Source organism: Hyalella azteca, unplaced genomic scaffold (assembly GCF_000764305.2).
Source record: "Hyalella azteca isolate HAZT.00-mixed unplaced genomic scaffold, Hazt_2.0.2 contig16849, whole genome shotgun sequence".
Classification (NCBI taxonomy): Eukaryota; Metazoa; Arthropoda; class Malacostraca; order Amphipoda; family Hyalellidae; genus Hyalella; species Hyalella azteca.
In genome coordinates this window covers 32,992-38,686 of record NW_025946656.1, presented here as the reverse complement: position 1 = coordinate 38,686, position 5,695 = coordinate 32,992, and positions in this window count along the sequence as shown.

Below are 5,695 nucleotides of genomic sequence, written 5' to 3'. Positions count from 1 at the left end.
ACGGACGGACAGACAGACAGACGGACAGACTTACATGGCAAGCACAATAGGGCATTTTTTCCATAAATGAGAGAAAGTGCGCTAAAAAGACTGGACCATTTGTCCGAACAGTCACGCACTTTCCTAAACACAGCGCAAGCAGAGATCGAATATAGCATTGATAATTTCACCGGTACAATCAGGGACAGGATGACACACACTTAGGCAAAAAGTGAATGGTTATTTTGAAATTATCTAAATAATTTATCTGAGTGTGGAAAACAGCAGTTTTTAATTAAAAAAGAATTACACGTGTGCACCTGACAAGAATTAAGTAAGGGTCTTCGATGGTTCAGGTTGGTCTGGAGAAGCATAATTGAGTGGTTTATCAAATGGAGTTGCCACTTCAGGCAATACAGGAGGGATAACTCGGAAAAATCGAAATAATTGGAGGAAACAGATGGGGTTCATGAGTGCGTCGTTTTGGTTTTTTCAATGAACATTTTATCAGTGCAATTTTTTCAGCGAGCAACCATAACTCAATTACAGCCTGTAAGATAGAAATTAATGTCTCGAATTTTCTTGTAAACTAGTTCTTTTACGCTCGATGTTTTTTTTTCAATGATCCAATAGTATTTAGAGTTTGGAATAATTATAAACTTTTATAAAGGACTGAATAACGGTTGTTAAGTGCAGCGGAATTTGAATTGAAAACGGTTAATTCATGTTAATTATAAATCGAGGGTTAACATTTTTCAGAATCTTTGATGCAAGAGATGAAATAGTTTCGATTTAGTTATTTTTAAAGGTCAATCATAGATTCAAAATTGTCAACTCGAAAATTTAGAATAATTTCAGAAAAAAGCTCTGTTTTCTAAATTGGTTCACTAACGCGCGTCGTGAATGTTTTTTTTTTACTGAGAATTGTGAAATATCCTATAACCTTAATTTTGCTCCTCATGGCCTATAACAAAACAACATTAAATATTTTTTAGAAGAAAAGAACATAAGAATTCTAAAACTAATGACGTTTTTAGTTTAGTTAGCATTTTAGCTCATTCCATAGATTGAAATTATTGTCATAAGCCACGGACGGTCGGCAATGACAATCAGGTTGAAATTAATGAAGTCTGAGATGAAAGAAATTTGGATGTACAATCTGCATTTCGATGCAACCGACTGACGTCTTTTATTACAATTATTTCATTAAGGAATATATGAATGGTGATATTATAATACGAAAACCACGGCTTAGCAGTCAGCATGCAAAGTGAGTGCCAAGTTTTCAGAAGGCTTAGGAATTATAACTTTTTAGGAACTTCGCAAATAATTACGTTTAATATTCAGAAAAAAATTTTGAATTCAGTGGAATAAAATGTACGAGAAAATTGTGAGAATCTTTTGCGCGTGTTCAGTCTCAAGGTATTTACTGAAGTACTTTATCATGCTTCATCATTTCCGGTAGGTAGGTTAAGTTTACTGAGTTTTAATAAATGTCAAACTTTTTCTATGACAGTTGAAGGAAATTTCTTTTACGTTGAACTGAATTCTTTCAAACAAATTGAGCATGAAACTGAAAAACTACATGAAACAGGCTCGAAGGAGGTAATTGCATTGTAGGAGCTTCTAATAAGATTTCCCAAAAATTATACTAGGATCGGTCGACTTTTATCAGACCAATTCAGATATTGAAAAATAGCCTATACGGTCAGAAGCTCAAAGGAAAGTTCATAATCTGTTTATGAACAGTGAACTCTTCCTATTCGGAAGGCCTTAAAAAACTCCCCGACAATCACAAACTGTTGCTGGGCCGCCTGCATGAAACGCCTTACTATTGATCATTCTTCTGCCTTGCTATTAATCATTAGCCTTTGCTCACGGAAGAACCCTTATTTATTTTTTAGTGTGGATCTAGAGTTTTTGTCCAACAATGTTTGTAGTTCTTATTCTCTTGCAATATTGAAGCGATATATTTTTAGATATTTATCATGCTATTTATGTTTATTCTTCTGGTTAGACATATATTTTACTTTTCTTTCTGAATTTCAGGACTCCATAATATTTTCATTTAAATCAAGGCGAATTTTCAATACTTCTATTTGCTTATATATTTTTACTGTAATTTTGAGATATTTACTGCAATGTCGAGATGGTTACTATAATATTGTAGTGATTACTATAATAATATAGTGGTTACTGTAATATTGAGATAGTTATTGCACTATTGACATTGTTACCGTAATATTGAGATTGTGAGGGGTACTGCAATATTGAGATTTTTACAGTAATATTGAGATGTTTACGGTAATATTAAGATTGTTACTCTAACATTGAAATGTTTACGGTAATATTGAGATTGTTACTGTAATATTGAGATTGTTACTCTAACATTGAGATGTTTGCTGTAATATTGAGATTGTTACTGTAATATTGAGATGTTTCCTGTAATATTGAGATTGTTACTGTAATATTGAGATGGTTACTGTAACATTGAGATGTTTACTGTAATATTGAGATTGTTACTGTAATATTGAGATGGTTACTGTAATATTGAGATCGCTACTGTAATATTGAGATTGTTACTCTAACATTGAGATGCTTACTGTAATATTAAGATAATTACTGTAATATTGAATTGAGGTTTATGTATTGAATTGAGGTTAATATTAAATTGAGGTTAAGGATTCTGTTATTGAGGTTTATGTAGGAGACGTAGTAGACAGTTGTGAGTGTTGTTGACGGATGCAACCGATGGAACAACGATGTCCTATCGATAATGAAGGCCAATAATTATCGCTGGAGGAAGAATTTTGTTAGAAGTTAGGAGATTGGATATCGGAGAGTTACAGGAGTGTAGTATGTCGGTCAGACATGCAATCGATGAACCGCTGACGAAATTCATTTCGATGTTACAACGTCATCCTGCAATCGGTACTTTATTGAAATTTTTTTACTTTGATCTTTATTGCGTTTTGTCGTCATGAATGCGTGGGATTAACAGAAGTACATAAGTTTTCGTTGTAGTGATACTAATGCCTCTAATTAAATTTTACATCGATTAGACTTTTAAAATTATATTTGACATATACACAAGTAAATTCTATTTCTCTCCAACCTTTGAATTTGGGAATTTACGTAAATTTATGCATATTAGAAGCATATCATTAAGTAAAATCACGATTTCTATCAAGCTAAGTGAATATTCATGCACCCTTCTCCCAAGGCTGGACGATCACGCTTCTAAAACAGCAGACTTAAACATGATGCAATCTTCAAAAAAATTATATAAAATGTGTCACCTAACGTGAACCCTGCGACTATAATTTTTTAATATATTTGAGAGTTCAATTTTGCCCAAGTGATATCTGAAGAAGTAATCAACTTTATTTAACCCAGCACTCTCTCTGCGCTGTCGCAGTACCAAAGTTTGATGTATTGCCTGGTTCTGAAGACAATTTTCCCATAAGGCCTAAATTATGCATATAGTACATGAATAGTTGGCGTCAAATACTAATGGTCGTCATGTATCACGCACATATCTTGCTTAAGGGAGGCAATCTTGCAATGCACGACATCAAAGAAACAGCGCCGGCACTACAGGCTGATGCCGCGACCATACGTATTCCTTAATCGATTACGATGATTGCGGCCTAAAACGCGACTTCAGTTGCAGCCGTCAGTAGCGATGGACCTCAGATTGAACTTATGTGATTCAAAGTATTCCGTCTCAAGCTTTTAGGACCTATAACTGTCTGTTAATACTAACTGTTAATAATAACTGTACCTATAATGGTACTGAAACTGTCTAAAAATATGTATTTAATTCTATAATTTGTGTCCGTGGTATTCAAGTTAGAACAATTTAAATTATTTCAAGTATTCTCTTCAATACATAATATTCATCCAAAACACCCGTATCGGGAAATTTTCCAAAGCAAATTCATCACTTTAACCGAAAATATAGTGAATTGTATGCGATTTTAGCAATCCAATGATAACAATTGGTTGATGCCAAAGTTTTCCAATGAATACGGCAATTGACTTTAAAACGGGATTTGATTTCAACTCAACAAATGGATTGTAGTTATTGCAAAAAGTTTCAGCTACGATACAGTTTAAATCTAATCATTGTGCTAATTCTATATTAGTGCGAAAATGGAATTGATTTTTTTACTTAAAATTTTGAATTGATGCTCGACCGAAATAATATATTCATATCTATGCGCATCTAATGCCATAGCCATTTGTTGTTTCTCGTCAATAATTCTTTTTCGGTTGAGGATTCCTGTCCCTTCCAGTGAATTGTTAAATGTCGCAGACTGTTTGTATATACTGCATAACTTTGTGGATCGATTGATTCATGCATCTAAACATTATATTTTTATTAAATTATTTCAAATTCATTTCGAGAATGTTGGTTTATCGACGATAACTGATCGCTCACCTGCTCACGGCAGTAAATCCAAAATCGGAGAAACGCGACAAAAGATTTTATTTCTCCTTGTAAAGAGTCCCGAATAAAACCCTCACAAACCGAATATTTTTTCGCACTTTACACGCCCGAACATTTATTCACGCTTGTTGGCGGAAATATCGTATCAGTCCGGATCATATTCTGCAGAAGAAGTTCAGGCTGATTCCTCGATGCCAGTTTTAGGAGCGACTTCTTTCTATTCTACACAAGCCGTCAGCGGCTCAGGCCCTCTCGGAATTGCGACTTGTTGTGACCAAAAAGTTGGAGACTTTAAGTGGCCGATGTCAGTCCAATTGACTGACATGTACAGCACGTTGACTGAGCTCGTGGATGTCGCATGGCAGTCCAATTGACTGCCATGTACAGCACGTTGGCTGAGCTCGTGGATGTCGCCCGTCAGTCCAATTGACTGACATGTACAGCACGTTGACTGAGCTCGTGGATGTCGCCCGTCAGTTCAATTGACTGCCATGTGCAGCACGTTGGCTGAGCTCGTGGATGTCGCCCGTCAGTTCAANCTCTGTCTCTTATACACATCTAGATGTGTATAAGAGACAGGGCATGTGCAGCACGTTGGCTGAGCTCGTGGATAATAAGGATTTATTTCAAATTAAAACGTTGACACAAGGATTTCATGTCACGTATGTAGAATGAAAATTGTATTATTTGAAGTTTGATGATATCATAATTTATTATTTTATGAAGCATTGGCCAACAGAGTTGTTAGAAGCTTAAAAGGAAGAAGAAGGTGCGGGGAATATTGTCGGGCAAGGTGGAAGGCGTAAATTCAGCTAAATATTGTCTCATACTTCATGCTGTTTAGTGTCAGCTCGAGTCACGTACGGAAGTATTTGCACGGAAAAATGAAACAACAATTTACGAGGTCGGTTTTTAATGTCGCTTGGAAGGATAAGGGAATATATTCAATGTCTGATATAACTTCAATACCCTAGAGGTAAGCACTGATATTCATTACAAAATTAGCGCTTAATAATATGTACACAGTGCCTTGGATTAAGGCAGAGAAATCAATCAGTTTAAAACTATCTGATCTCAATTTAGATATAAAATTGCAATTTCAGTTAGATTTGTCATAAAACATGATTATAAATTAATAATTATTACACTAATTTAAATAACGTCAATACATAAATAATTTAAATTAATTAATTTTTAGCTTTATGTAATTGTTCTAATGTGTTCGATGCTTTATTTTTTCTTTTTGAGAAATCGTTAGGGGAA